Source organism: Enhydra lutris, unplaced genomic scaffold (assembly GCF_002288905.1).
Source record: "Enhydra lutris kenyoni isolate GAN:26980312 unplaced genomic scaffold, ASM228890v2 scaffoldscaffold21, whole genome shotgun sequence".
In the NCBI taxonomy this organism is placed as follows: Eukaryota; Metazoa; Chordata; class Mammalia; order Carnivora; family Mustelidae; genus Enhydra; species Enhydra lutris.
Window position 1 is genome coordinate 65,643,809 of NW_019154105.1, and position 10,615 is coordinate 65,654,423.

Sequence of the window (10,615 nt, forward strand, 5' to 3'; positions counted from 1 at the left end):
CGGCTCTCGGCCCGGGAGACTCGCGTCCAGCCGACCCTTCGGCGCTTGCGCCGCATATCGCTGTGGGAGCGCGTTCGGCACGCTGCGTGTGCGCGATGGGGCGGTGCGGGCTCTCGGGACGCCGGGCGCGGTGAGAGGCAGTGTGCGGGGTCGGGTCCGCTGTGGGGACCGAGGGGGGGCTCCTGTCAGAGCCGGGGCGGGAACCCAGGGGCTGATGGGCCCTCGTGGACGCTGGAGGGTGGATGGAGACGCGGGCCGACACTGGTTCTCTGCGCTGTGCCTTCGCTTCTCCGAGTAAAACACACATTGTGGCGACGAGCTCGGCGCCTAGGGGGCTCTGGGGACACAGCTGAAGGTCATGAACCCAAGTGGCAACGGCCACTGCTGCTCGATCACCGGCCCCGAGGCACTAACCCTCGGCTGCCGTCCGTCCGGCCGGCGAGGGCCCCGGAACTCTGACCCGGCTCTTGCTCCAGCGCGCCTGGCCGCAACCCAGTGGGCGCCTTGCCGCCTGGGCTGCAGGGGCTGGAGCTGTGGCTTCCTGGAGGGGCAGGGCTGCCCGCAAGTCACGTCGGGGAGGACCAGCTTTTCTCCGCGCGCGCCGCATAAGTAGTGACGGTGTTGAACGGTAGTCTGCGACACCTGCAGGGGGAGGCCAGCCGCCAGATCCGGGATGGGGGCTGTTCTGGGGGAGAATGACCCAGTTTATTAATTAGTTAAGGGGCCGGAGGAAAAGAAAATAAGTAGGACTGTCTGACAAAGCTTAAAAGACACAATTAAATGGATGTGAGGACCTTATGTGGATCATGATGGAAAAAACCAACTGCACAAAAGACATTTGTGACACGGTGAGGGGAAATTTGGATACAAACAGAATGGTAAAGGAGGTCGTGACACTTGTTACAGAGAGAGAATGGTGTGGTGGTTAGGTCAAAATGCCCCATTTGTTGAGGGATGCAAACGGAGTATTGACACTATATTGCCATAGTGTTTGGAATTTGCCTTATACATACTCTTGTAAAAAAAAAAAAAAGATAGGAGAAAATGTTGAAAATGGTTGAGGCTGGATGGTGAATACCGTCCAAATTGTAACTCTTCTTTTGTTTATTTGAAATTTCCTTTAATAAAATGTAGCATGATAATGTCCTTGTTTCTCACCGGCCTTGGGCAAGCCACAATCCTTGATCTGCTCACCTGTAAAACTGAGATCATTTCTTTAAAAAGATTTTTTAATTTTTTGTTTGAGAGAGAAGCAGCACACAAGCAGGGGAAGAGGCGGAAGGAGAGGGAGAAACAGGCTCCCTGCTGAGCAGGGAGCCCGATGGGGAGCTCAATCCCAGGACTCTGGACCATGACCTGAGCTAAAGGGACACGCTTAACCGACTGAGCCACCCAGGCGCCCAAAAACTTGGATTATATTTATTGTGAAGTTTAAAAAGCAAATACTCATTTTCTAACATATTTGGGCTCAGAGGGAGTCCGGGCACCCCAAATAGCTTACAATGCAGCATGAAGACAGTCAGGAGAGAGTTATAGCCACCAGGTCCCGAGACAGAGACGAGCTTGTCACAATGCGAGGCCACGCTGGGGACAGTGAACCACCATTTGGTCCAGGCTTGCCAGGAAGCCATAATCCTGACCATTGTCCCACCCCTTGCAATCTCCCTGAGCAGGGATCTGCCTGTGCTGCCACCTCGTGGCCACACTGGGAACTTCCAAAAGGGAGCTGGGGTGTCCCATACGAAAGGGTCATTTTGCCACTGCTCTTGGGAACCTGCTAAGGTAGTTAGTTCCTTGAGGTCTTCATGAACTTGGTGCAAGTCCTCTCCACATGGAGAGGAAGTTGCTTGTATGAGAAGACTCCTAGATCAGCCCACTGATCACACTTCACAAAGGGCGTGGGTGGCCCTAGGCGGGGATGCAGGAAAAGCAAGCTCAACAGTGCATGGTGCCCCTGACAAGGAGGGGGTGACGTTTAAGAAGGTGTCCCTGGATGAAGGTTCTGCAGATGGCTCAAAGGCATGCGGGCCATGGGTGTGACCCTCCTAACCACTGAGTGCTGGTGGCTGCCAGGCTCTGGGTGGATGTCCTTTTGGGTAAGCACACAATAAGGTGATGAAAGGCCAGAGCCCTGCCAGGTTAGGTGACTTGTTCAAGGTCTCAAAGGCAGAAAAAGGCAGAACTTTCCCTTGTTTTCCTCAACTAATCTCAGCTTCCACCTGACGGTCAGAGGGGAAGCCAGCAGCATGTGTCCATCTCCCCAGAGTGTTGGCTGCCGCCACAAACTGCATTATTATTGTCCCTCAGCGCAGATGTGGGTTTTCCTCCTTTAATCCAACTCTGAAATAAGCCAATTAAAAAAATGGGAGGGACGTCTGGATGGCTCAGTTGGTTCAACGTTCGACTCTCGATTTCAGCTCCAGTCATGATCTCAGGATTGTGGGATCGAGTCCTGCATCGGGCTCCTCACTGAGCATGGAGTCTGCTTAAGGTTCTCTCTTTCCCTTTCCCTCTGCCCTTCCCCTGCTTTCCTTCTCTCTCTCTCTCTCTAAAAAAAAGAGGGGGCATAATGGGTGTGGTAGACAGAATTCTAAAGCTGGGCCTCAAGATACCCATCCTTTGATTATCCAATCCAACACAAATCCCAGTGCTGATCTGAAGGCACTTTGCAGATGTAATGAAAAGCCCAAGGCAGTTGGCCTTCATGGAGATTGTCCGCTGGGCTTGACCTTGATGAGTGGAGAGGTTCCTCCAGCAAGCCACCTCAGAGAGCTTCCAAGTGTGAGAACATGGCCACAGCCACTTTGGAGATGGAAGGGTTGTGGGAGAGGGACGGAAGGGTGTGGACTTCGGGAGCAGAGGGCGGCCTTTAGCTGATGGTCAGCAAGGAAATGAAGATCTCCGACTTTCTGTTGCCAGGAGCCGGACTCCACCAGCAACCTAAAGGAGCCCCCTGGATGCCCAGCCTGCTGGCACCTGCCACTGTGAGACCTGGAGGGGCACTGAGACCCCAAAGAATACCATGAGGTGGGCCTTACATTTACCGGCTTTATTGGATCATGTTTTGGATCTCAGCACATGGGATAGATTGATCTTAGCCCTTGCTCCCTTTTTCAGCACCACCGCTCATTCTTGGCCCACTTTGGACTGTTGCTTTGTTTGGTGGCCGACTCCTCCGCCAAGGGGAAACCAGGGTTCCCAGGCTGGGAGACTTGCCTGGATGAGGGACCTGTCGTCTAGCAGCAGATCTCACCACAACTCGTCTCTGGCACACTGGCTCTAAGCAGAAAGGATGTTCTTGGTAAGAAAATGCCACCAGAAGGGGCCACAGATGTTCCTGTTGAAATTACCTTCTGCAAAAAGAGTCCCATCTGTTGCACAGGGAGACACGAATACAACAGAACTCACAGCATGTCCCTGAGAACTTTGAAAGACAGCAGGCGGTTAGAACCAGCTGTTCCAGGTGCGGTCAAGGGCCCTCCGTGGGCGCAGTTTTCTCTGGGAAGACAGTGGCCTTGGCTTGCCTGAAGGATGGGGAAGGAGGGAGGAGGCGGCAAGCCCCTCGCACCCTGGGGAGAGCTTCTTATGAAGCCTGTGGACATGAGAGATAATTTGAATCTAAGGCTGATTAAATTGTTCCCCACCAGCCCCCTGCGTTTTGAGCCCTCCTGTGTGTTGGTAGAAGTCATCATCGGCCAGAAAAAAGTCAGAACCATGAAAAGCGCTGTGGGAGAGGATTGGCAGGAGGGATGGTTTCTCATTAGAAAAATAACAGAGATTATTACAGAGGCGTTGGAGGGCACGAACAGTAGGGAACCCCTGGCGCATCAGCCTTCCCCTACCTTCTGCAGCTCTCGAATCCCCGTGATGAAGCTGGGTTCTTTGTTTTTCTTGGCTCTGCGCTTGGATGGGTCCCGAGCCCAGAACCAGAACCAGAGCCAGAGGGATCTCGAGGTGATGGCTGTGATCCTGCGGGACCGCAGTGAACAGGGGTGAGGTGGGGCTCTCCCCTGAGTAATGAGGCTAGGGACACTCGTGGTATCGTGAGGAGCACATGGCTGTGCTATCCATCCCCCAGACGATGACCTGTAGCCACCAGAAGCAGTGGATGCCCCTGCTCTCATGCCTAAGCCCTCCTGGGTTCAGGGAACGAAGCAACGGTCGCCAAAGCCAAAGATGCTAATTTCCCCCTATGCAAACATCCAGGGGACGGCAGTCCACAGCTCCCAGGCTGGCTCTGTGGTCCCAGGTTATCAGGGGCCCAGACCTCTTCCCACTTGGGGCTCTGCCCTCCCCCAGTGGTGGCGCTCACCCTCTCTATGAAGATGGAGCTCCGGCCATCACAGCAGCATCCCCAACATTCAACCCATAGAGCTGGGGGAAGGGAAAAGTCACAGTGTAGCAATCCTCAGGGAAGTTCTGTGCAGGGGGGCTGTGAACTGGGAAGCAGGGTCACTGTTGGCCTCCACCTACATTCACCGATTGGACTGCTTTTTCCTTGGATGTGAAAACTTGGAAAACACCTCTCCAAAGGGAGTTTCCAAAATGAAAGATGTTCCTTCCAGAAACAAAGCCAGTGATCTGAGGCCATAGGAAAGCAGACTGAAGCTTGGCCACTGCCAGGGACCCTGGGGAGGTGCCCAGCCACACCCCTGCCAGGTGAATCCCCTCCTGCCGCAGCTCCGTCTGCCCACACCCTGAGCCGCAAAACAGCATCCAAAGAGCCCCACTTGGTGCTACAGATGGCTGGTGCTGGGCTTTGTTTCTGGAATAAGCAGCATCTGAGTAGGAAGCAAATGCACTTCGGTCTGGAATCTGCTCCAAAATTGGGTTTCAAAACATGCATAATGTTTTCAAGAGGTTTTTCGGGATGACTCCTGTTGCTGGTGCTGCTGGTGATGGGGGAAGGGGATCTGCTTTGCTTGTCCTCTCTCAGGACCTTGTCTGGAGTCCCTGCCCACCTCGTTCCAGGGGACTGACCAGCAGAGACACAGGAAGAGGGGCTGGAGACACAGATCCCCATCCCAGAGCCTAAATCCTCCCCCGGAAGCCTTTTCTTCACTCCTGAGGCACGCCAGCACCCATCCCTGCGTGAGGAACCAAGTTAGGAGTGGCTCTGTTTGCTCACGTTGCTTTGCTTTGGTCTTCTGTCACTTACCGTTAAGGTGGTCACCGCAGTGTCCCTTCCTAATCACGTCAGGGACAGATGTCGCCATAACCCCAGTGGACAGAGAAGGTGGCTGCTCGGTGTCCAGGGTCCAGGTCCTACCCTCTCATGCTCTGGACCTCACGCTCTTTCCAGCACCCACTGTTCCAACCTCCAGGAAGTCCCTCGTGGCCCCTGCACTGTGGCTGTTTTGCCACTACCTCGATGATGAACGAGGGGCCCAGGCTTAAGTCAGAGCCGTGTCTATGTGTCTGCATGTCTGTGTGTGTTCCGGCTCTGGGAGCCTCAATCCCCGTGTTATTTCATTTTCAGATACAATGGACATCTGACCCCCACTGTGACTCCCACTGTCCCTGTCACCCCAGGGTCCTTTCCCCAATGTGCTCATGCTGGGCTTTTATTCCAGTGGAGTGTAGCGGGCACTCAGGCAGTGTGAGCGAGTCCTAATGTCCGTCTGACCATGAGACCGTGGGCTTCCCGGATGCAAAACCTCCAGCCCACCCCCAACCATGAGCGCATCACTTGGGAGCATCGGGGGCTCCTGGTGGCTCGGAGGCAGAGTGGGCTAAGCCCAGGACGGAGGCTGGACACCAGGCCTCGGCCTTGCCCTTCCTCCCCTCCCCTCCCCCCGGAGAACTATTGAGCTTCCCTGAGTTTTCCTCCAGAAATCCGTGGTGGGAAGTTTTGGTTTCTACCAACTTATTAGACCATCAGGTAAGATGCAAGTGCGTCATCCTAAAGACTTCTGAAAGTCAGCGTTTCTGGGTAAGAAACGGTACCTGGGGGTCTTTCCCCGAAGGCATCGAGAGCAGGAACCCGGAGATGTCTGTACACTCATGTCCGTGACAGCACTGTCCCCAGGAGCCGAGAGGTCGGAAGTGGTCCTCAGGCCCTCAGATGGAGGGACGGACACACGGTGTGGCCCATCTGTGCGACACGATGTCATTCAACCTTAACAAGGAAGAAGATTCCGACACCTGCTGCAACGCGGATGAGACTTGAAAGCCTTGTTCTCTGTGAAATAAGCCAGACAACAAAAGGTTTGGATTGGGAGACAGGGTCTCTACAGGGTAATTAAGGTAAAATGAGGTCATCAGGGTGGGCCTGGGCTGCCATCCAGGTGTCCTTACAGAGAGGGGCCATTTGGACACACAGGTGCACGGGGAGATGCAGAGATCTGTAGCCCGTCTCTGAGCCAGAGAGAGCGGAGGATGCTGGTAAACCCCGGAGGCTGGGGGAGAGGCAGGGGACGGATTCTCCACCAGGGCCCCAGAAGGAGCCAACCCTGCCGAGACCTTGACCTTGGGCTGCCAGCCTCCAGAACTATGAGACTGTAAATTCCTATTGTGTAAGCAAGCCAGTCCGTGGTGCCCTGTTACATCCCTAGGAAACTCAGATGGTGGCTGGCTTACGACAACAGACGTGTTTTTTTGTTGCTACGTCTGTGTTCAAAATTCTCTCTTTGAAGGGCACCTGCTCGTATCAGAGTAGAGCCCGCTTGACTCCATTATGGCCTCAGCTTCACTAATTACATCTGCAAAGACTTCATTCCCACAAAGGTTCCATTGACGGGCCCTGGGGTTTAGGACATCAACATGCCTTTCGACGGGATACCCCTTAACCCCTGACAGTCTGCCCTCTGGTCCCCCAAATTCATGTCTTCCTCAGAGGCAAAGTATATTCACGTTATCCTGAGAGCCCCCCAAAGTCTTAACCATTCCAGCATTGAAATACCATCAGGTCAGACTCAGATCTTGACTCCTCTCTGTGTCTGAGGCCTGCGCGGGGGACACACTCAGGGAACTCGGGGAACATTGGACAGGATCCCTGAGGCTGGAGGGAAGCCCAAGACAGAAACTCGTGATCAGAATAAAAGGTACTACTGGCCTTCCATCAAGATGCTCGTAACACTGTTTTGTGATTATTTACCTGAAGTGACCTGAAAAACCTCACAAGATTGCATTTTTGTAAAACAAAGGGAAACTGTTTTTACTGACTTTTTTGTTTCTTCTGGCAGAGACTTCTTGTCTGTCCCCGAGGACAAACAGGTCTTTTGTCTTCTCAGAGCTCAGGACCTGTCTCTTCCGGCTGGGCCTCCTCCTCTTCTCTCTCCCAACGGCTAGGCTCCATGGGGTCCTTCCCATTGCTCGCCCCCGCCCCCCGTGGAAGGGACCCCAAATCTCTTCTCCTTTATCATGTGCTGTGCATGCCAAGGCGAGGTCTGGCCACTTCTTTAGGGGAACAACTAAGGAAACGGGCCATTCAAATGCAGGCCGCCATCCCAGATGGTGAGAAGGGAGGGAACAGAAAGAGAAGGTTCTGGGAGGAAGAGCACACGGTGCATGCAAGGCAGTTGTTGGGGAAGCCAGCGAGAAGACGGGCTTGGAGGGGTGGATGTCTGTTTCTGCCTCTACGAGATGTGCTCTCTGAAGGGGTAGTGGTTTCCGTGGAAGGGGGCAGCGCCCCTAGTCTCCAGGGCAACACTCTCCTGACTCTCTGGGCCTCAGTTTTCTCATCTGTGAAATGGGATGAGGAGAACGCATGAAGACATCACACAGTTGCTGTGGTTCATTCGTCATGTGCTGAGCCATTCCAGGGCCCAGGTGGGTATCAGACGCAGGGAGGCCGCCATAGGAGGAAAGCAAGGCTCTCAGTCTGTGGTGAATAGCCATAGTTATCAGTCCACATTGTGCCTTTCAAGTCAAGCTTGCATCATGAACCAGGGCCTGTGGGTAGAAGGGAGGGATTTGGGACCCACATAAAGAATGTGATCACCATAGGTAGTGAGCTTGCTGTCAGCAGAGGAAATCAAGCAGATGCTTGCTGCCCTGGCAATTACAACCAAGGTGATGCGGCTCGTGATGAGGATGTGGAGGGGTCAGGTGACAAAGGGGTCACCTGGATTGGACTCTAATTCTACCCCAAAGTAGTGGGATCTGGAGAGCCACGTGGGCAGACCTCCGGAGTCATCAGGAGGCAAGTAGGTTTTGCAAGGGGGGGGCAGGTGACAGTGGCCTGCAGGGCCCCCTGGAGGGAGAAGAGGCTGCCTTTAGGCTGGGGGAAGGCAGTCCTGGTAGCCTGGTGATGCCTGTTGCCATGGTGGGAGGGAGTGACCGCCCCAGAGACAGTGTTCCCAAAGGGAAGGGCTAAACTGTGTGTTCCACTGGATGGTGGGGTCCTTGAAGGCAGGGATGGGGTCTTCTGTGTTCATTTCTGTTTCCCTAACAGGAGAGGGCTGGGCTCACGTGAGGTCTTGGGCATGGTTCTCTGTGATAGAATCATAGCTAGAACCTTGTGACGGCCAGTTTTCTGGTTCAGCGTGGCTGGGCTCAGGGATGCTGCAGAGGTGGTGGAACATTCTGGGTGCTTCTGCGAGGGCATCTCTGGAAGAGATGAGCGTTGCCAGCAGGTGTGCGCTCCCCCATGTGGGGGGTTCCACCCTGTCCACTGGGGGCTGGAAGAGGACACACCGGTGTGGACGCACTCTGTGCTTGAGCTGAGACCTCCAACCCATGCCCCCGCAGCGCGCACGAATCCCCAGGTTGTGCAAATCCTCAGGGACAGCTGCAGGTGGAAAGAACTGTGGTGGGGGGATCGGGACCTGCGTTCCCAGCTGGCCCTGTCCCTGACTCACTGTGTGATGAGCACAGCGTCTGTTTCTCTCTGACCCTGTTTCCTGTGCTCTAAAACATGGCCCTGGCTTACATGCTGGCTGGAGCCCATTGTCGCTCTTGACAACACACAAGCCCCCGGCATGGTAGAGCAGACCCTAACCCTGGGAGGCTCTCACCTCAGTCCTCCACCCAGCCTGCCTGCTCCTCCAGGACTTAGCAGCTGATGTCACCCCCTCCTGATGTGTCCTTCTCTGGGGGAGGGGCCTCTGGCCCACTCTGGCCAGCCTCCCTCCTGCTCAGGGGAAGAGAGCTCATGGGCGAGGTCTGCTATTAGGGACCCCACATTCTTCTCTGGGCCCTGTGGCCAAGGCCTGCCCATGCTGGGGGGGCTCAGGGTTCAGTGTCTGGAGATCTATTGGCCAACAGATAGAAACCACGTTTTCCGGGACGCCTGGGTGGCTCAGTGGGTTAGGCCGCTGCCTTCGGCTCGGGTCGTGATCCCGGCGTCCTGGGATCGAGTCCCGCGTCGGGCTCCTTGTTCTGTGGGGAGCCTGCTTCTCCCTCTGCCTCTGCCTGCCACTCTGTCTGCCTGTGTTCGTTCTCTCCCTCTCTCTCTCTGACAAATAAATAAATAAAATCTTTAAAAAAAAAAAAAAAAAACACGTTTTCCAAAATCAACTTCCCCAGCCATAAAGGGAATATTCTGGTTTCTCATTGGGGTTTTCCTGGCTTCTCTCCTTGTTCAGAACGGAGAGGAGCCATTGGCTGGCAGGGCCCTTGCAGACAGTCTGATTGCGCAGTTCCTCCTTGCTGCCTCCAGGCGGCTCTCTGCTGCTGCCCGGATCAATGCATGTGCCAGGAAGGCTGGCCCCAGGGACCCCTGCCCTCAGTCCCCCAGCCCCCATAAGCACACTGAACATCTTGCATACCCTCTGTTGTCTAGAGTCTCAGCCTAGAACATTCCTTCTTTTTCTCCTGAACTCCCTGCCCCCAAGTCCTTTTGCCTGGCTAATAACTATCTTTTGACTCATGCTCTAACCTAGCTGTCACCTCCTCCAGGAAGCTTTCCTGGATCGCCCCAAGCTACTTTATCCTTCCTCTATCAGGGCCCTGGCCACACTGGGAGGTCTTTGCTCTTGTCTGGGCTGAGGATGAGGGCTGGGCTTGTCTCCTCTCGGGGCTGTTGAGCAGGACAGAGTGACCAGAGACAGCAGCTACACTGGGAAGTCCGAAGGCACTGTTTCCCCCTCCATCCTTCCCCCATCACTGTTCCCTCCTGGTCCCTTCCTTCACTTTTCGGATTCCCCCATGCACTGGGATAGAGATAGCACTGCAAGGAGGCCTCCTTCTGGGCCCCTGACACCCCCTCCTGAAGGCTGGGCTTCTCTGTGGGCCGCCCCCGCCTCCAGTTCCCTGTGTCCGCCTTGATTTACCGGACATGTCGGGCTGCTTGCCAGGTGTCTGGCCCCGTCTGGAAGTAAGGGTCTACTTCCAGGTGATAAACGGGGCTCACTGGGCCTGGGCCCCCAGCGAGTGCTCCCGGGCACTGCTGTTTTCCCCGACTCTGCTGAGTTCAACCAAGAGAGATGATTTAAATAAGTTGTCCCCGATTTTTCTTTGTTCATTCCTGGAAATATCTTGAACACACTATTTGTGTTTTGAAAAAAATCAATGCAACAAATGGCATTCAGTATGCTCCGTCGCCGGGAAGGCCGGGATCCTTTCTGTCCCTGCGTTTCTAATCTTGCGGATAGGGAAGGCATCTGAGGCAGATAGGTCCCCGCAGGAGAATGCTGGAGGCGTTTGGAATTTGTCCTCACAAAACTGGGAGGAG

The 10,615-nt window shown here is 54.7% G+C and overlaps 1 long non-coding RNA gene across 1 annotated transcript; it reads left to right on the forward strand.

The window, feature by feature from the left end:
- Positions 1-40: 40 nt before the first annotated feature.
- Positions 41-3,654, forward strand: LOC111149110. Its single transcript, XR_002640747.1, has 3 exons — positions 41-130; positions 2,920-3,027; positions 3,118-3,654. It is a non-coding gene; the product is annotated as an uncharacterized LOC111149110 (long non-coding RNA).
- Positions 3,655-10,615: the final 6,961 nt, after the last annotated feature.